The 20,776-nt window shown below is 42.5% G+C and overlaps 1 protein-coding gene across 9 annotated transcripts in view; it reads left to right on the top strand.

Annotated features, from left to right (window-relative positions):
- The window catches only part of BCAS3 (BCAS3 microtubule associated cell migration factor), a 548,857-nt gene that overhangs the window by 24,156 nt on the left and 503,925 nt on the right, over nt 1–20,776 (top strand). The gene's annotated exons all lie outside the window — the stretch shown is intronic.

Raw genomic sequence — 20,776 nt, 5'->3', positions numbered from 1 at the left:
TTTTAAACCATTGCAATTTTGTACTTGTTATTAATAATAATTATTTATACAATTGACCTGGGATTAAATTGTAATCATTTACTCCAAGTATCCTTTTGTTTTCCTTGATGAGATGGTGGTTGCTAGTAATAAAATTAGAAATGCCATATTCATATTGAATATGAATGCCAGATTCATATTGAAATATACTGTAAAGTTCATTCATAATTTGTGATTCTTCCGTTCTCAAACTTTTCAAACGCTTGGAATGAGTAAAAGATCTTAAGTTTTCTTTGTCATCAGTTCAAGAGGCAATGCTGGAGAACCAACCTAATATATACAAGGAAATAACTTGTAAACATGTAGTGCAAATAATATAGCATGCATTAAATTCAAGAAGGCGTTTTGTTGTGTCAAAAATAAGTAGGTTTTCCTGAAATTCAAAGATTTTTTTTTTTTCATTTCACATATGGAGAAAAATTGCCATTTTCTACATCTTGTAATATTATAGCAGCCCACCAAGGAGCTCCTGAAATATCAGCTGTTGCAGCTTCTTGTAGCATTAAAACACAATGCTACTTTCCCATCCCAATCAGCAAAATAAGCAGATTTTGAATTTTTGACAGTTTCTTCTAGTTGGAGGGGCAGTAGCTTTTAATTTGTTCCTCTTTTTTGTTATTTTAACTAAACAAATTAATTGACCTTTTCCGTGTTTGAGTTTTTGACATGTCTCTTAATGTACAAATAGCCACCTCCTCTCTTGCAGATTACTTAAGCGTGGTTTTATCAAGTTCTGAGACCAGCTGCCTTGCTTGCTCAACTCAATTGTTTCAGAAATTCTGAGTAACTCCTTGGAAAACATAAGCCACTATACATAAACAAGCAAATCCTCTTGAAAACTCAGACTATTCAACCCAAATACAGGCAGTTCCCAAATAGCAGGCCAGTTCACATTTGTTTATAATCATCTCCAGTACTTTGAGAGTAGATCTACTATGCTCCTAGAAGAGAGAACCAGCATATTAGCATTTAACTTGCTAATAGCCAAAAGAATGAGATAGTTTCATGAAAATATCAACTGCTGTTTCGTTGTCTTAAAGTTTTTCTGTTTATTTGTTAATTATTGGTTAAGCAGTCCGGTACAGAATTAAGACATGGACAGTTTCTCATCCAGGATCCCACTGCACTCCTTTTTAAAGAGCATGGGGAGTTATTCTGTTAGTGTCTTGGCTGAACTTCAGTTTGGGCCATGTTTTCTTTGTCCAAAACTCACCCTGTAACATCAATTGGGGAAGCTACTCTCCTGCTGTCCTCCTGCGTACAGCTGTGGAGTAATGTTTCTTACGTAAAGTGCCTTCTGTGCTGCACTGCCCTCTGTCTAATTTGAACCCCTATTAATTTTCTTTTAAATTTGGGGATTAAGTGGGAAAGTCCTATACAAGTTAGAAATCTATGCAATAGGATTTTTAGATCTATTTTTCGGAACTGTTAAGATGAGCCTGTCCTGCACAGAACTCTAAACTAAAGTGAGGTTTAAGTAGATCTTAAATTCAGTTAAAAATGGAGTGGAGTGTGTTAGAGTAGTAGCAACCTACAGTTAGAAAAAAATTGCCCAAACTTTATATTTGGTATATTAAATTCTAGGTGTTCACTTGAAGAAAAATTGGCAACTCTTTTTTTCATGGGAACATGGTCAATTTATAAGTAGCAGACAAAATACAGCTATTTTTGCTCTTGTCTGTGTCATTTAAATATTAGCTCTCTAGGGCTGCTTGTATACTAGCAAGTTCTTTTGGAAAATGCAGCTCTTATTCAAATGAGCACATGGAGTGTCTACACACAAATGCACTCTTTTGCTCTGAAATCAAAAGAATGTGGCTCTTCTTCCAGAAGCCTTCTTTGACTCCTGGATCAGGAAGAGCTCCTTCTTTCAAAAGCTTCTTTCAAGAAAAAGCATGTGTAGATGCTTCATGGGCCATTCTTTTGAAAGAGCAGTCCTCATGGTGCTGGATTTTTCAGTTCCTGGCCCATTCTTTCCAAAGAGCAGGAGCTATGTGTATGCTCTCTATCTGAAAAGCAGATCAATCTTTCAATCCGCTTTTTTGTGTGTGGATGTGATCTTTTGAAATAAGGTTTTTTTTGGAAGAGATCTCCTGGAAGAATTTCTTTTGAAAGCTTGCTGCAGTGTAGACGTAGCCTGGCAGTTGTCTTATTTCAAAATTGGTAAATCTCATTCTGAGGAATAGTGCCTTTTTCAAAATAGCTGCTGAAATCAGCTATTACAGAATAAGCAATTTCTAAATAACACAGCTATGCAGAAAATATATTTTGAAATAGCACTTAACTATTTTGAAATACAACATCTACACACACACACAACCTATTTCAAAATGGAGCGATTGGACGCACTATGGCTTATTTACAAATGGGCTCTAGTTCCTGTCTTAACAACACCTATTTTGAAATAACAAGAAGTCCTGTGGCACCTTATAAACTAACAGATATTTTGGAGCATAAGCTTTCGTGGGCAGAGACCCACTTGGTCAGATGCATGAGAAATAGGCACTATTTTGAAATAGACACTATTCCTCAGAAAATGAGGTTTACTAATTTTGAAATAAGCCAACTGCTATTTGAAATTATTTCAATATAGTGGTTGTGTTGTACAGGCACTTGAATAGTTATTTTGAAATAACTTTGCTGTGTAGACCTACCCTAGGCTTTTTTGAAAAAAGAAAAATAATGAAGAGTGGTGTAACTGCAAGTGAAGGAAGCAATGGTTAACTTTCCAGTAAGTTCTGTTTTTTAATGATGGTAGAAAAATGCTTTGTGTTGTAGAGTCTAGCAAGCAAACTACACTACTACTTTATGAATTCTGTTGGGCAATTTTTCTCTCTATAAACTGCTTATTTTTTATCATTTAACTGAGATAGTTGCTGCATCAGAAAGCTTTCAAATTGGTTCATGTTAAATTAGGTTAAACTTTCAAAAACATGTTTTGGTCTCTTCTTACATGGTATGTATAAAATAAACCTTTGATTAAAAATATACAAATGTATAGTTGACATACATAGAATTGGACTTAGGTAAAGCCAGAATAAGAGGCCTTAGATAACGAACGCACGCAAGCTTTAGTGATTTTTGAATAAAATAAAACGAATCTGTGAAGGCGAAACTGATTTATCGGTAATTCTCCAGCCCTGTTTTACTGTCAAGAGAAGATTATTGAATGTGAGGCTCATGGTGGATGAATTTGGCACAAGGCTAGAAATAGATCTCGGTTTGTGACAAGGAATTCGTTCCCAGGTGTGAAAGGAGAAGTTCATGGTTTTTAAATCACTATTCAGCAGCATAACTTAATAGTTTGAGGAGTGTTTTGTTAAAAGTACTATAATCCTTTGAAGTTTAGTGCCCTGCTGCATCATGTATTTCACAGTACAATGTAAAAATATTTTCCAAGAATGAAAGAAGACCTCATGAAATCTGATTTAATAAGTTGCATAGTGGTATGGACCTGTGCATTTAAACATTTTCTATTGTTTGAGGACAGGAACAAGTGGTTAGTGTCAAATTTATTTTGTTATGGTGTTTTCAAACTTTGAGAAGCCTTTGAAGAAAATAGTTTCTTGAAATAAAAATTTAAAATTTTTTTGGTTTAGTTGATTAACACATAAGAAAATTATTTATCTTTAAGAAAAATTGGCCCTGAATTAGAGGGTAATAAGACTTTTCTCCATTTTGTTATTTCTGAAATGTATAAAAATACATTGTCTGTATTAATTTATGCTATTTTTCTTTGTACATATTTTTAAAATTTAGTATCTGAATCCTCTTTATATAATTTCTCTTTGCCAATTACGCAGACATTTACCATAGTCTCTGAACCTGCAGCAGTTCAGTTGCTAACTTTAAAGCACACAGAGAAAAATCTTGTGCTAGTAATATATACCAGGGGTATCATTAACTGGAAACCAGGATGCAGGTGACTTATCTCATGTTCAAAATGTGGCAAAGCTTAAGCTTAAATGCCTTTGAAATATGCTCTTGGAAATACAAGCATCTACTATTGCAAACTTTTGGTTCTCTTTTGAGTCTTGCCCTTGAGGTAGACAAATGAACTGTGAATGGTGGAATATAGGAATTGTAACAGGACCGACTGGAAGAAGTCAGAGGTCATACTACTTTGAACTTGAGCTAGAAATGAAGTGATCATCAGTGAAGTATGTGGTATACATATGCAATGAAAATGTACTTTCCAAGCTGAACTTGCCAACAGATATGCAGATACAGTCTGCTGTAGTTGAAGCTTATGGGTAACCTTGAAGGTTTCGTTAGTTGAAGTTCATGATGGTCATTTAGCCTTGAGATAACAGAGGCATGTATATGTCTCTTGGTCAGCTGGAGGGCAAAAATGTTCTTGACCAGTGCTGACTGTGATAACAAACTTCCTGATCCCTAGAAAGTGACCCATCTTCACAATAGCTCAACCGATACTGACAAAGAAGGGAGAAGTTATAAATGTCATCTGTTCTTCAGAATGCTAATTTCATCAATGAGCATCATTTGTGTAAGGTAAGAGGCTAGGTTTGCCCGGCCAACTCTATTTTCTAACAGTGAATACTCTTGGCTGGAGATACAGTAGTGAGCTGATGAGTTTCTTGGACAATAAGACTTTCTTGGATGAGCTTCTGTTTTCCTATCTTTGTACAGCATGTCTAGCACGTGGTGGACACTCATGATAGAAATCACAGCTAGGCCAGAACCAGAGGTTAGCAGTTGAATATGAAACACAAGATGGATTGTCTTTCAGTGATGCTTGAGAAGATGGAGATAAATTGCTTACAAGAACCACTTTATGCACTTGAAAATTGTGATAACCATAAAGAAGATTGTCTATTAATCTTTTTTTCCTTTTTTTAATCCACCTATTTACACTAGGGATAGTGCTGAGTGTAGCCTTGCTTTATCAGAGTGGTGAGTCTGAATATGTATGTAAACTAGTCCAGATAGAGTTAGTTTGGGATTTACCTTCCTGTGCGTTCTTCAAACCATAAAACAAAATAGGTAATATATACTTAATAAGTGTGGTTGTGATTATTCTCTGCACCTTAGAATACAGAAGGCTTTTGTGGAGACTGAAACGTTGCTCTGACCAATTTTAGGCTTACAGGTGAAAGCAGAGTTGCACGTTTGGTAATCAGGCCTCTTCCTTGATGCCGTCAGTTTTCAGAATATGAATCCTAAGACTCAACATTTTGCATGACTGCATTCTTCATTTGACTTCTTAACCAACCCAGTTCCTCTCTGGTTTAATCCTAATGCTGCAGTTGATTTGAGTACTTATTTTGTATTTGTAAAGGTGCTTTGTTTTACCAGGGCTCTGAATTTCTCGTTGTCTCCTCAAACATTCAGAACATTTTTTTGTTTGTTTTGAAGACATGTTTGTTGAGGTGTGTGTGTCTGCGGGGGGTACTCTGCCAGTTAAATTCCAGTGAAACAGAAATAGTTGGTAACACTGTCACAGGTTGGGTAGCCTGGGAATAAAAAGCAAAAATCAGGGAATACCATAAATCCTCAAGATGCGTGCAACCAAGCTGCATGTGTCTCGAGTTAATGTGACTTCTGCCCCTGACGGAGCAGGGTACCTGCTCTTGTCAGGGTCGGCAACAACTGGGCTGCCACCGCTGACAGGAGAGGTTCCCCTGCTCCTGTCAGGGATGGTAGCTACTCTTATCAGTGGTGGCAGCCGAGACTCCAGGTCTCAGCTATCGTAGAGGTAACCATGTGAGTCTGTAACTTCGAGAACAAGAAGTCTTGTGGCACCTTATAGACTAACAGATATTTTGGAGCATAAGGTTTCCTGGGCAAAGACCCGCTTTGTCAGATGCATGAGTGGAGGGGGGGCGGGGTTCAGGGGGGTATTTAAAGAATGGGGTCCCAGAAAAAGGGAAGGCTAGAGCTGACAATGTTTATTCAGCAAGGTGAAAATGGCCCATTTATCAACAATAGTAGGTATGAAAAGAGGGAAAAAACAAGTCAGATCAGACAGGGCGATATGAGTCGTTGTCAGTCTAATGGGGAGATCTTAACGCCCAGGGCAGAGAAGCTGCCTTTCTAAGCTGCGAGCCACTCCCAGTCTCTGTGTAATCCTTGGTTAATGGAGTCAAATTTGCAAATAAATTGCAGCTCAGAGATTTCTCTCTCCATTTGATTTTTGAAATTTCTTTGTTTCAGGACTGCCACCCTTAAATCTGCTACTGAAGCTACATCTACACGTGAATGCTACATCGAAATAAGCTATTTCGATGAATAACATCTACACGGCCTCCAGGGCTGGTGCCGTCGACGTTCAACGTCGACGTTGGGCAGCACCACATCGAAGTAGGTGCTGCAGGGGAGCATCTACACGCCAAAGCGGCAGACATCGAAATAAGGGTGCCAGGAACAGCTGCAGACAGGGTCACAGGGCGGACTAGCACTTCCGGGGCAACAGCAAGCTGCTCCCTTAAAAGGGCCCCTCCCAGACACACTCAGCCTGCACAGCACGCGGTTTGCAGCTCCATAGGCATGCACACCTTGGTGAAGCAGTTATGGACCCCCAGCAGCAGCAGCAGCCAGAGGTCCACCCAGCTGCCCCTGCAGGAGCAGTGCTTGCCCTGCTCAATGCCATGCAGGAGGCAGCTGATCACCTTTTATTCATGGAAGAGGAGCTGCCCCCAGGGGAGGAGGAAGCAACCCCAGACCCTGCTGTCCTCTGCTCCCCCCCGCCCGCCCCCGCTGCACATGGCGCCGGCTGTGGAGCTACCCCACGAGCACCGACTGGTGGGAGCAGCTGGTGCTCGGCGAGTGGGATGACGACCGCTGGCTCCAGAACTTTCGCATGAGCTGGCAGACATTCCTGGAGCTCTGCCAGTGGCTCACCCCCACACTGAGGCACCAGGACACCTTCATGCGGCGTGCCCTCAGCGTGGAGAAATGGGTCGGCATCGCTGTCTGGAAGCTGGCCACTCCAGACAGCTACCAATCCGTGGGGCAGCAGTTTGGCGTGGGCAAGGCCACCGTCGGGGCTGTCCTCATGGAGGTAAGAGGACCCATGGGGAGGGGGAGGCAGCCCTGGGGGTGGAGGGGAGCCCTGGGAGGAGAGGGGAGGGGAGGCGAGCCCTGGGAGGGGAGGGGAGCCCTGGGGGTGGAGGGCCAGACACACCCTGCGCACCCCTCACTGGTGCTCTCCCATGTCCTTCCCCTGCAGGTTGTCCGCGCCATCAACGTCCTGCTCCTCCACAGGCTTGTGCAGCTTGGGGACCCGGATGCTGCCGTCGCGGGGTTTGCCACCCTGGGCTTCCCAAATTGCTTCGGGGCTCTGGATGGGACCCATATCCCCATCCGTGCTCTGGAGCACAGTGGAGGACGCTTCCTGAACAGGAAGGGCTACCATTCGGTGGTCCTCCAGGCCTTGGTGGACAGCCGGGGCCGCTTCCTGGACATTTATGTTGGGTGGCCTGGCAGCACCCACGACGCCCGGGTATTCCGGAATTCAGGCCTGTGCCGCCAGCTGGAGGCGGGGACCTACATCCCCCAGTGGGAGATCCCTGTGGGGGACACCACCATGTCCCTCTGCGTCATCGCAGAGGCGGTGTACCCCCTCCGGCCCTGGCTCATGCACCCTTACACGGGCCATCTCACAGCCAGCCAGGAGCGCTTCAACATGCTCGTGAACCATGCGCGCCAGGTGGTAGAGCACACATTTGGCCGCCTCAAAGGGCGCTGGAGGTGTCTCCTCACCCGCCTTGAGGCGGGCCCCACCACCATCCCCCAGATTGTGGGAGCATGCAGCGCACTCCACAACCTGGTGGAGAGCAAGGGGGAGGCATTCTTTCAGGGCTGGGCTGTGGAGGCTGGCAGGGCTGACGTGCAGCCACCCGCTGCCCCCAGTCGCCAGGTGGACTCCGAGGGGATCCGGGTCTGGGAGGCCCTGCGGGCCCATTTTGACCAGGCCATGGGATGAATGCTGGCAGGCCCCCCACTGCACCCCCCCATCCTCCACAACATTCCCTGCCCCTACGCCCACATCACAGAGCACCCAAGAGCACCCCCCCCGCCACGTTTCTTGCAAATAAAAATAGACCTGTTGTTCGTGAAACCACAAAACAGTGAATTCTCTTATTATATTATTACTACAAATATATTATATATTCTATGATAAACAAACAGTGGAACACAAGGAAGGGGAGAACTATTTACATGGGGGGGCAGGTATCATAAAATAGCAGGGGTCTAATACAAACTACATACAACATAATGGGGATATGTACAAAGCAGGGGGGCCACGTCCTGGGCCCCGCACCCCGTAATGTTCATTGCTGGGGGTTGGTGGGTGCGACCCTCACCTTGGCCTCAGCCCTGGCCGAGGCTGGCTGGGGTCTGGGCGAACCAGCAGATACGGCTGGTGGGTGTCAGCAGGCCCCAGGTCCCCCTCGGCGGAAGGCCCCTCGGTGGTGGACGGTGGTGGGACGGCGGGTGGAGCAGCGGGTGGAGCAGACAGGGCAGGCAGAGCAGCGGCCGGCGTGGCATGGGGGGCCAGGTAGTCCGTGATGCACTTAAAAGTGCGCATAAAGGCCCCCCCATGCCTCCTGGCACCAGGCCAGCGCCTGCTCCTGCAGTTGGAGGTGCCACTCGTCCATCCGCAGGCGCTGCTCCGAGACCTCCAGCTGCCGCCGGAGGGTCGCCAGCAGCTGGGGGTCCGTCGCCGTCCGGTGGTGGTGCTGGGTCCGCCGTCGGCCCCGCCCTGGGGCTGGTTGGTGCTCCGCCGAGGGGCTGGCCTGCAGTGATGGCCCCAGTGGGCTCTCTGGGACCACTGACACCTCGCCGGCGCTCTCTGGGCCCTCTGATGGTGCAGCTGCGGAACACGGGGGGAAGAAGAGTGGAGACAGCCATTAGTGTGGCCCCTGAGCCGTGGCCCTTGTCCCCCCACCCGTCTGCTGCTGGTTCCCCATCCCCGCCCCCGGGAGATGCTGCTGCTGCTGCTGCTGCTGCTGCTGCTATTGCTGGGTGTCCCACCCCCTCCCCCCGGGGGACCCTAGGTTCCGCTCCCCCCATCCCCAGGGATGGGGCATGGCACTGTACTGCTGGCGGGGCAGGGGCTGATGCACTCTTCTGAGAGACATGCTACTGCTGTCCTTGGGGCCAAGGTCATCTGGGCATGTGGAGGTCCCTGGTCATGTCTGTTGTCCCCACCCCTCAACCCTGGGGGTGTGCACCGGGGGGATACATACCTGACGGTCTGCTCCCACGGTCAGGGGACACCCTGTGGGCGGACACCCTGCTGGAGCTCCGGGACGGCAGCGTGATGTGGAGCCCCCCATCGCTGGAGGAGGATTCCCCCTCCTCCTCCTCCTCCTCTGGCATCCCAGGGGTGGGCTCCTGGGTGGGCCCCTGGGGTGCGGGGTTTGCCTCTGGGGCAGACTCTGCCTCTGGGGCCTGCTGGGGCTCGTCGGCTGAGGTGTCAAGAGTGGCCGGAGGGGAGGAGGTGTGCCGGGGGCCCAGAATTTCTCTTAGCTCCCTGTGAAAGGGGCAAGTGGTGGGGGCAGCCCCAGATCGGCTGGCTGCATCCTGGGCCCAGGCGTAACCCTGCCTCAGCTCCTTGACCTTACTCCTGACATGGTCAGGAGTGCAGGCAGGGTGACCCCAGGCGGCCAGGCCCTCGGCCAGCCGAGCGAACGCATCCGCGTTCCGCCTCTTGCTCCCCATTACCTGGAGCACCTCCTCCTCACTCCAGAGCCCCAGCAGGTCCCGAAGCTCGGCCTCCGTCCAGGAGGGGCCCCACTGCCTCTTCCCCAGCTGGCTGCCAGCCTGGGAGCCCTGGCTCCCCTTGGGGGGGGTGCGCTTGGGGGGCTGGTGGGCGGCCATCACAGCGGGGGCGGTGTCCCTGGGCTGCAGGGAGGCATGCAGGCTGGCCGTGTGGCTGTGCTGCCACCTGCACGCTCTCTCAGCTTCCTGCACAGGAAGGCGGGGGGCGGGGAGCTTTAAGGGGCCGCTGCACACGGTGACCATAGAGCTCAGGGGCTGGAGAGAGCGTCTCTCAACCCCTCAGCTGATGGCTGCCATGGCGGACCCCGCTATTTCGATGTTGCGGGACGAGGATCGGCTACACATGCCCTGCTTCGACGTTCAATGTCGAAGTAGGGCGCTATTCCTATCTCCTCATGAGGATAGCGACTTCGACGTCTCACCGCCTTACGTCGATGTCAACTTCGAAATAGGGCGCTATTTTGAAGTTGGCGCGGCTACTTCGAAGTAGCCGGCACGTGTAGATGTGGCTTCAGTGTCCAGGGAGATTGAAGTGTTCCCCCACAGGCTTCTGTACGTTACCGTTCCTGATGTCTCATCTATGTCAATTTATTCTTTTGCGTAGGTCCAATTTCTTTTGCATTAGTCCAATTACTCAGATTCTGTATGAAGCATAGATGAAGTGTTTTTATCACTTTTTCCAAAATTGTTACTCATGCCTTAATCACTGCCTTTCTGAACTATTATAGCTCTGTTAATTGTTTTCCTGTGATTTGGGGAACATTTGCATGATTTATACGTTCTGGTTGATATGGTGTTATTAAGAAGCTGTTACAAAAGATTTTATTTCATTAGGTTCTGAATTTCCATGAGTGTTATTCTTTGTCTGTCTACTTATTTTGAGGACTGTAGTGCTAGAGTTGTAAATATTGACAGTTGAGCTAACATAAATGGCTTCTTACTGTTCTTGTAACAGAATCAGAATATTATGTTTGCTTTAAGAACTGAATTTGTTTGGTAGAATATCTTGTTTTTCCTCTTCTGACCTATCTCAGTGCCTGTGGCCGCACTTGGCCAAAACTTCGAAATGGCCATTTTGAAGATTACTAATGAGGCGCTGAATTGAATACTCCAGTGCCTCATTCGCTTTCGGACGCTTCCGGCCACGGCGCTTCCAAAGTGGCGCTTTCAAACGCCCGTGGCTCTGCACGGCTACATGGGGTTCCATTTCGAAAGGACCCTGCACATTTCGAAATCCCCTTTACTCCGCTCAGCTGAACAGAATAAGGGAATTTCGAAATGTGCAGGGTCCTTTCGAAAAAGAGCCCCGTGTAGCTGCGCCATTTGCATGGTCATTTGCACGGCCATTTCAAAGTTTTGACCAAGTGTGGCCACAGCCAGTCTGTTACTCTTGTCACAGTAAATACAGGATTTTCATTGTATCAGCTTAAATCCTGTGACTTCTATAGGTTTGCACAGGGTGCAAGTCTCATCTGAGCAATTAGTATTCCAAAGTATTGAAAGTTTGGAGCTCAACACTGGAATAGCAGAGGGTACTATAGTTTAGGACTAATGTGTGGTGGCTCAGTTGTGTGTAGGAGTTATCTTGAGCCCTTGGCTGTTACACATATTCCTAGCCCTCGCTATTATAAAAAAACAAATTGAACAATTGAGTTCAGCAGTTTTTTTTACCAGTTTCTGTATCATGCCACTTGTATGTGGGTTTTTTAAACACTGTGCAGAATTATTATTTGTGGTTCATCAAATTTACCACGAAAAATAAAAAATTGTTAACAAAGAATAATGGAAAGTATTAAGCTACTGAAGTTTTAAAAGAGAGATGAACCAAGAAAGACTGTAGAGCAAACCCTTTAAATTAGAATTAATTTCAGAGTTAAAATTGAGTTACAAACTAGTTTTGAACTTGAAAACCACTTCATTATGCAATTCAGGTTTTTTTTTTCTGTTTAACACCTTTTATCGGTATCTCTGTCTTCTGTTTACATTTTTAATTTTATTTTCATTCTGAACCTCAAAAGCTGACGTGGCTTAATCTGCAAGAATACTTAAAGGACATATGTAATATTTAGACTAGTCTCTAAAGGAAGGCAGATGTTAATATTCTATATATTCAGCTACTTGGGTGGTTTTGTGGTTTTAGGTCTCTTGAGACAAAAATACTTGCCTAAAGTGTACAATACAAAAACCCACCCTACAAGCTGACCAAACAGTAGCAGTTTGTAGTTAGAATTGACTAGAGCTTGTGCAGGTGTGCTTTTAAGCTTTGCTGTCTTCTAAGTGGTATAGGGTTGATTTGTGGTAGAATGAAGTCTGATGCATGTGGGTTAGAGAAATTATAGAACAGAATTCTGATGTACCAAGTAATCCTTTCATAGACTTTGTAGAGAAACATTGGAATGCTTTCTGTGATTATACCAATTTTAAAATGATTAATATTCAAAAGAAGACTGGTCCACCAGACTGCTTCCTGTTCACTTTTAGAAACATTGCACTGGTGCATTAGGCCCACAGGGCTCCAACTTTATTGGCACCACGCTCTTGTGACTCTAGCTTTGGCAGTACGTAATGTGAAATTGCAGACTATTTCCTTCTAAGTTTCTGTTTCTTAAATAATATCCAATTCTTTCCTCCAGCTAACAACATTAAGTTATCATTAATAAATATTTCAAATATTTGTGTTTTGTTGGAAATTATTTGCTGTATTGACGACCAATAAAACCGTTGTTGCAGAAGAAAAGAGCAGATATCTGTGAAAGCTTGTTTGGTTTCTTTGTGATTAAGATTTGACTTTGAATTCAGAACTAGAGCAGGTTAAAATAGTCTTCTCTGCCGTGATATATCCTTTTGACTGCTGGTTGGCTTCTTTATGATGGTCTTTTGGCCAGCTTGTCTAATGCCCTCAACCACCCTTAGTCTGTTCCTTTGGCCTTTTTATTTGCTTTCTCTTCACACCACATCTTAGAAAGGTGAAGATATCTGAATAAAAAGAAAAAAGTCCTTACATTCCTAAGCCATTTACAGCACTCTCTTTTTGCAACTGACTTTTATATTCTCTTGGTTTTTAGAAATGTCTTCCAAAAATTTAGGCTACTTCAGCAAAAATGCATAGAAATCAATCCTTCTGCATAAAACTTAGCAGTTTCCACAAAGGACTTTTTCCTTTTGTAAATATTTTCTCTTGTTCATTTTTCAGCAAGTCTGGTGGATATTAAAGGAAAGAAACTTCCGGGCAGTGAACATATTACAGTGTGGTGTGGTCTGCAATCTTTTTTTAAAGTAATATTCATTTGCTGCTAATGCAGCTGTGGCCGAGAATATGAAGAAGATAACGTCTGGCGTGAAAGACAGATATGATGTGGGTAGAAAAATCAGTTTGTGGAGAGCAAGTTGACTTCAGTATTAAGCTAGTCTCAAGAAAATCAAAGGAGCTAGAATAATATCTTCCTCACTGAGGGAGTCAAAAGAGTGTCATCCAACTGTACCATGTAGTAAACCGGAGTATTGTCAGTGAAACCCTTGTCTTCAGTGGAAGGAACAGGCAGACTGGCCTTTTAATGTTTTGAGTGCACAATTTCCAAGATTGGAAGGCAATACCTGCTACAAGGAGGAGTCAGTCACAGAATATATTCTATTTGTACAAAAGAGTTTTATAGATGCTTGAAGAATTGCTGATGCTCATGCAATTGTGTTTTAAGTACTTTGAAAGCAAAGATTTAAGGTCAGATGTGTACTGTGCAGGATATCTTTGGGCATAATTTTTGAGTCAGTCTGACTGAGCAGATGCAGGTACTTGTCAGAGAACAAGAATTGCAACTTAATATTGCTTAGAGGAGTAGTTTTACTACAAACTATTAATCTGTGAACTGTTAAATTTCACAGTTTTAAAATGTGTAGCATTTTTGTCCTTTTTAGATGAATAAGGTTTTAAGGTGCCAGAAATCTAACCCACTTATTAGGTGAAATTAAACAAATCAGCTAAATGAAGATGAATGAGCTGAAAGTTAATTAAACATGTACACAGATACTGCATACAGGCAAATTTTGCAGGTATCTGTATTTGTGAAATGACAATGTATGCTAAATGTCTCCCTATCGTACAATTTTAGGTATGTTTTTCTTTTTTTTTCTTTTTTGTATTTTTTATGTTCCTTGCTAATAGAATGCATTGCTATTTGATTTTCTCCTTTATTTCAATATTGTAATGTAAATGACCAGTTTTAGAACTATAAAAACTTTCCTTAAGTATGCTAGTCTAATGGGTGGCCTGGTATAAATAAGATAAAATACTAGATTTCCTTTTTCTTTGGTGACTATATTTCCTTGATTAAACAGCTTTCCCAAGGAGAGTTGACTATCTGAAGTAATCTGACAGTCTCAGTTATTTTACTGGGGGTGTGTGTGAGAAAAGGTTTAGGAAAATGATTTAAAGACTTTCTAGATTATTTTTGGTTTCTTCTATTTATATTATACAAATTTGCCAGAATCAGGTTTAAATACCTCAAATGCGTTTTTGTGTAATAAATATTAAAACTGGCTGCTTAGAAGACAGTGGATTGGGATGTTTAAAATAAAAAAAAAATTATTCTTTTAGGCGCTGGCAGAAATGTTTGTGATTTAACAAAAAAGCCTTACTATCATGGGTTTCATACGATGAAGTATTTGGTTCATCACCAAGCCTTTATTTTGCTAGCTAAATATGCCATAATACATAAAGGAGTTTGAGGTGCAGAAAATGTTTGGAAATTTTTACCATATGTTCTGGTTCTATTCCTCTGTAATTAGTCTGAAGTAATAAGTAAAAGTTGTTTTGTACCTTTTTCCAGAATTTAACATATTTTTTACCTCATGACTCTATTGTGGCTGGACAGGGATCTACATCTGAAGAGTTCAGAGAAAGTGTTATTTAAATTTCTGTTTTAGGCCAAGAAAACCATTTTAAATTTGGATTAAAAGCTAAGCGTAATATTTGATTCCCTGGAAGAAGAGATGTATATACCGAGAGATTTTAAAAAATGAGGCGTCAGACAAGTTTCTGCATATTCCTGTTAGGAGACATGATTAGATTAAGTTTAAATGTGTTTGGGGCCAGTTGTTTAAATGAAGGGTGAATGTGCAATTGTGTTATACACCCTGGGAGAAGGCTACCACTGTTTCCCTAGGTACTAAGTAAAGTGCATGGTTATTAAGGCAACTTTCAGCCATGTTGTCAGTTCCTCTGTAGACTCGAGGGTTTATTTGGGGTCTCCATATACTGCTTTCTCCAGAGCCCAACACACAGAAAAAGGACTTTTGGATTTAGAGCTCAATTTTAAATTGACTTGGCGCCTTTGTTCTGATTCAGCAAACAGAAATGACCTTCTGCCCAGGGACTTTGGGACAGGGGTGCAGAGTGTCAGGGAGAATCCTTGTTTAATGGCTGGAAGAACTGACGTCTACTAGAGTTCAAGGTTGGAAGCTCTTTAGTGTGCATATATGTTTTTATTGTTTTAAATGCATTATTTCCATAAAGCTTTCAAATTAAGAACAGATGACTTTTCTTACAAGGAACTCTGGCAGTTTATAGCTGTGAACAATTGATCTGTTTGTAGCATTTGGAGAGAGAGCAAAATACAGAATGTTGGCTTATTTAGGCAGTCTGACTTGCTGGAGATACAACAGTAACAGGGAGCTGTGCAGCCTAGGAAAAACCTTGGTCAGCAGGGAAGGGGATGTGGGCTTCTCCCCAAGAAAGGTACTTTGTAGAGTAGACGAGACCCTAGAGTTACCGTTCTTCATATTTGCTGAAGTTGAATGTAATCCATATAGCACCTTGGAACAGAGAATAAAACTGGAGAAATTTTGAAAGATGGGACTTATACTGACTGGTGAATATTATTGTTTAACATACATGTGCTCGATGCTATGCAAGAAAAACAAACAGATATTTGTTTTATTAGTCAAAGGTAAACTTCCTATTAAATAAACCCAGCTTCCAATAAGTACTAGGGCTTGTATGGAAGATGTGTTGTGTTGAATTTTTTAATAAAGGAAAAAACCTCAAGATGTTTAACTTCTGTGCCATTTGCATCGGTGACCCCGGGGATGAAACCTTAGGAAACTCCAACTAGTACTCAATGCAGGAACATATTGTTGTAACGTAGGGCACTGTGTGAGCACATGATTTATGCTTTTGTATTGCCATAGCACCTAGAAGCTCCAGTTGTGGATCAAGGCCCTGCTGGGCTGGGCACTGTATAGCACAGAACAGAAAGGTGTGATTCATGCCCCAAAGCACTTGCAGTCTGAACATGTCAGGCAGGTCCTCCACAATATTCTGCGAAAAGCCAGTATTAAAAAAGTCAAATTGAAGAACTGTAATTTTTAAGATGTTTAATGACTTGATCTCAGTATACCTACCAGAAGCTCAGGGATGATAACTGTCATCAGTAGTTTGAGGATAGGTCTATACAGCAAAGTTATTTCAGAATAACTATCCTAGCACCTACACAAAGCAACTGCTATTTCAGAATAATTCAAAATAGCAATTGGCTTACTTTGAAATTGGTAAACCTCATTCTACAAGAAATAGTGCTTGTCGTGAAATAGCCATTTCAAAATAGGCTCTGATCAATGTCATAACAGCACCTATTTCAAAACAAGACAGTGCATCCAATGGCTCTATTTTGAAATAGGCTCTATAGCTGTGTCTACACTAGCCACCTCCTTTCAGAGGGGGCATGTTAATGAGGCAGTTTGGAAGATGCTAATGAGACACTGATATGAATATGCAGCACCTCATTAGCATAATACCAGCTGTGCGTGATTCGAAAGTGCCACTTTCGGAACACTGCCGCCCGTGTAGACAGGGGCCTTTGAAAAGGATCCTCTTGACTTCAAAAGCCCCTTCTTCCTATTTGGTTTAGCTCTTCTGCAGGTGCTTATTTCAAAATAAGGCCGCTGTGTAGACATACCCAAGCTCATTTGACATGGTGAAACTCTTCACCAGGGGAGAGCTAGTCTGTGCAAGAGACGGTATTCTTAGGGACTGGTCTAAGGCTGAGGAATAAACTCTCACAGGTTTTAAGAACCACTGCAAACCTTATCAATTTCCTTTATAACTGTGAGGTGCACTTTTAAATCCTGCATTCAACAGTAATATGCATAGCACAGCAGATATGAAACAAACATAAAATAAGAACAGATCATGTCAGTTACCCTTTGGAGGAAAAAAGGGAGAGAGAATGAACCGTGTGTGATGAATGCTAGTCAAGTTCCTTAACGCCTTTATTTCAGGCGGTTTCTGGGATACTATGCTGATGAGAGTAATATAAGGACCAGAACTAAGCTGCGGGTTGAACCTCTCTCATCTGGCACCCTCGAGACCTGACGGTGCCAAATGAGAGAATTTACCAGACCATGGGAGGTCTATATGGTCTAGCAGCATTACCAACACTTCTGCAGCTTACTGGGCTCTCAGAGCACACGTAAGGGTTAATTAGAGCTAAACAACAGCACAGAACACTGAGAGCCAGGACTGGTGGCTGTAAACAAAGTTAAGGAGACCACGAGAAACTTGGCCACACCCAGAGTAAGATCATGCCAGGTTACGGATGGTGCCAGATGAGAGAGTTCCAGATTAGAGAGGTTCAGCCTGTAGCATCAAATAGATAATGTAGAAATAAGCATGAACTTATACTGTGTATTGTCAAAGCATACATGCCATTGCTAAGGAGACTCATACTTGGCATTATATAGTGCATTTCTCACTCAAGGTACAGTTAAATGCTTTACAAATCAATGGGGGTAGGTGAAAGCAGTGAAGTGACTTTTGGCAAATCTGATCATGGCTGTATACTCAGGGAAAATATATTGCCCTGTTTTTATTGGGAGAAAACATTCACAGATGCCAATGTTCTAATTTTTGGAGGTGCTGAGCATACACACCACTTGAAAAAGTTCCAGGGAGGCACAGAGCTGAACTCCTTCAAAAATTAGGCTGTGGGTTATGCTGCTTTATCTCTTGAAAAAGCGTACTGTTGTTGTTAAGGTGCTAGCAGGACTTCCATCTCATTGAAAGTACAGTACATGAGGTCATCTGACCAAGTCAACATTATTACTACGTGGAAAACTTCTTGATTTCCTGGAGATCTGGAAGTTGCTTTATATTAATTTCCATCTAGATAGGGAAATATGTTTTGCATATTTTCAAATAGACTGATGACTTTTTTTTTTTTCCTCCTTTCCATTTAACTAAATAGAGTTGCAGATAAGGTGGTGCCTTGTTGGCAGGAAAGGCAGTTTTCATTACTTTAATTGAGTGATTTATCAGGATTTCCAGCTTTTTATAAATGCTGTAGTGTTATATGACAGAATTAAAAGGATTTAGAATAAAAGGAGTTTAAGAAAAGGACTTTGCAACAGGATTGCAATACTTTTTATATTTGATGGATTTAGCTAGCTGTTTTTCATTTCAATCATCAGACTACATTCTGTTAAACACTGTGCAGAGCAGGTGTGTATAACATCAATATATTGCACATGTGAATAAACACAATTTTATATATAAAAATTAATCCACCATAACTTGAAGGATTAAATGTCCCCCACCCAGAATGACAGGGGAGTACTGATGCATTAAGCATCATGGAGAACAACACATGTTGTTGCTTGCAATCTCATGAACAGGACTGCTGTTAACCTGATTTCATGCCCTGGAAGGTTCTTATACTAATGATATTTCTAGAGTATTAATACTTGCATCCTAAAGTATAAATTGGAATTAGATAATGGAAATTTTTTGCACATTAGCTCGAATCCTAAAATCTGAAAGTAGAAGTTGAAACACCCATTGTACAGTTTTTACAGATATGTGCAGATAGTGATGATGATATGCCTGTTGATTCTGTGCAAATGTTTTCCTCCGTAATCCATTTTTTTTGTATGTTCTGAAATTCTTTCCCTTGTAATTCTCCTTATTCAGATAGAAAGTTTCTACTCCAACTTAGACTTGGACTGTGTATAAACTTGTGAACTGATGTCGCTAGTATTTGTGTTTATGTTGAAATCCTGGCCCCACTGAAATCAATGGCAAAACTCCCATTGGCTTCAGAGGAGCCAAGGTTTTTCCCTTAATGTAATTTCTATTGAGCCTGGCTGGGTAAACAGAAACAAATGGAATTCATCTGTTCCACATATTGAAGGCAATGGGGGAGGAGAAACCAATAGATTGCCAGGTTTTTAAAAAGACTTTACATGTTTTGTATATTAGTTTACAGATCAGTAAAACAGTACAGGTGTGACCCATAATAAACCTTGCAAAATGCAGAATAAAATGAAAATACATTTGACTGTTTTAAGTAACTGGTAAGCCTGTTGTTGATGGTGGAAACTTATTGATGTGAGCCACTTACCATTATGCATACCCCAAACATGTAGGAGGGAAGAGTTAGTCATGTATAGACAAGATTGCTGAGTAGTATTATGTTATAAGGTAATTGCCTTCGCTATTAATAATTAACAGAGACTTTTAAGTGAAAAAGTATATTGTTGTACCTTTCTGATGAATTCACATAGTACAGCTCAATAATTAATTGTGAATTAAGGTTTGAACAGAATGTGTTACCAATACTTAAGATACATCAAAGAGGTGTGGTGTTTATTTTCTTAAAAAAAAGTTTTCCTGTAATCTGGAAATTTACTTAATTGAGATGTGTGTGTTGTTTAACTTCAGTAACAAACATGCTGGCATTCAGCAAAGGAGTAGTACTCTTAGGGGAAAAAAATCACAAAGGCAAGAAATTAGGTGGTTTTTGTTTGACTTTATTTCTACTTACACACTGGGTGAATTTTTTTGAAAATGACTATGCTTCATTTTTAAAAGTGACTTGGAGCATAAGTCTCACTGAAAGTCATTGTGACTTACTTTTCCTATGTCGCGCTTGAAAATGGGACTGTTGCTGCTATATATGAGAGAGGTAGCAGTGTTAGTTTGTGTCTTCAAAAACAACAAGAAGTCCTGTGGCACCTTACAGACTAACAGATATTTTGGAGCATAAGCTTTCGTGGGCAAAGACCCGCTTCGTCCTTGCCCGCAAAAGCTTACGCTCCAAAATATCTGTTAGTCTATAAGGTGCCCCAGGACTTGTTGTTGTTGTTGTTGCTGCTATGTTACTTGTGGAAGAAATGGGATGTAAGCTGGGTATGACTATGTTTTAGGCAAACATTAGCATCCTGCTTGTCATTCACTAAAGAAAGAGAATAACTACACTTATAGGCTGTTTCTACACATGCCACTTTCTTCAAAAGTGGCATGCTAATAAATGACCCGAAATATTCTAATGAGGCACAGATGCAAATTCCCCATGCCTCATTATCATAAGGTCACGTGAGTTAGAGTCTGGAAGACATTCTTGTGGACTCCAAAAGGCCGTTTGGAAGTGTGGCCCCCAGGGGGTCTTCCAGAAGGAAGTCCTTCTTCCGGAAGACCCCCGCCCCCCGGGGGCCGTGCTTCCAAACGGCCTTTTGGAGTCCAGAAGAACGTCTTCCAGACTCTAACTCACGTGACCTTATGCTAATGAGGCACAGGGAATTTGCATCCACATCTCATTAGCATATTTTGGGCTGTTCATTACCATGTCATTTTTGAAGAAAATGGCACATGTAGAAATGGCCATATTGTGCCTCCTTACCAAAATAAATCGGGGTTGCGGGGATTGTGAAGTCTTTCAGACATAGTACCATTCATATTTTAGAACAACTTTACAAAATACAAAAAAGCTAGTATTACTTGGATCTTAATAAGAAATAACACTCTGAAAAGACTAACAATTTTATTTATTAGGTAATGAGCTTTTGTGAGTAAGACCCACTTCATCGTTACCTAATAAATAAAATTGTTACTCTTTGAGGTGCTACAGGCCTGTATTACGAAGACACAGACTAACACAGCTACCCCCTTTGAGAATCTCTGAAAAAAGTGGGCAATTAGCTCAGTTTTCTGGCCAAATTTTAG

This window comes from Carettochelys insculpta, chromosome 19 (assembly GCF_033958435.1).
Source record: "Carettochelys insculpta isolate YL-2023 chromosome 19, ASM3395843v1, whole genome shotgun sequence".
In the NCBI taxonomy this organism is placed as follows: domain Eukaryota; kingdom Metazoa; phylum Chordata; order Testudines; family Carettochelyidae; genus Carettochelys; species Carettochelys insculpta.
Note: the sequence above shows the minus strand (reverse complement) of the source record. Positions and strands in the feature narration are given on the sequence as shown.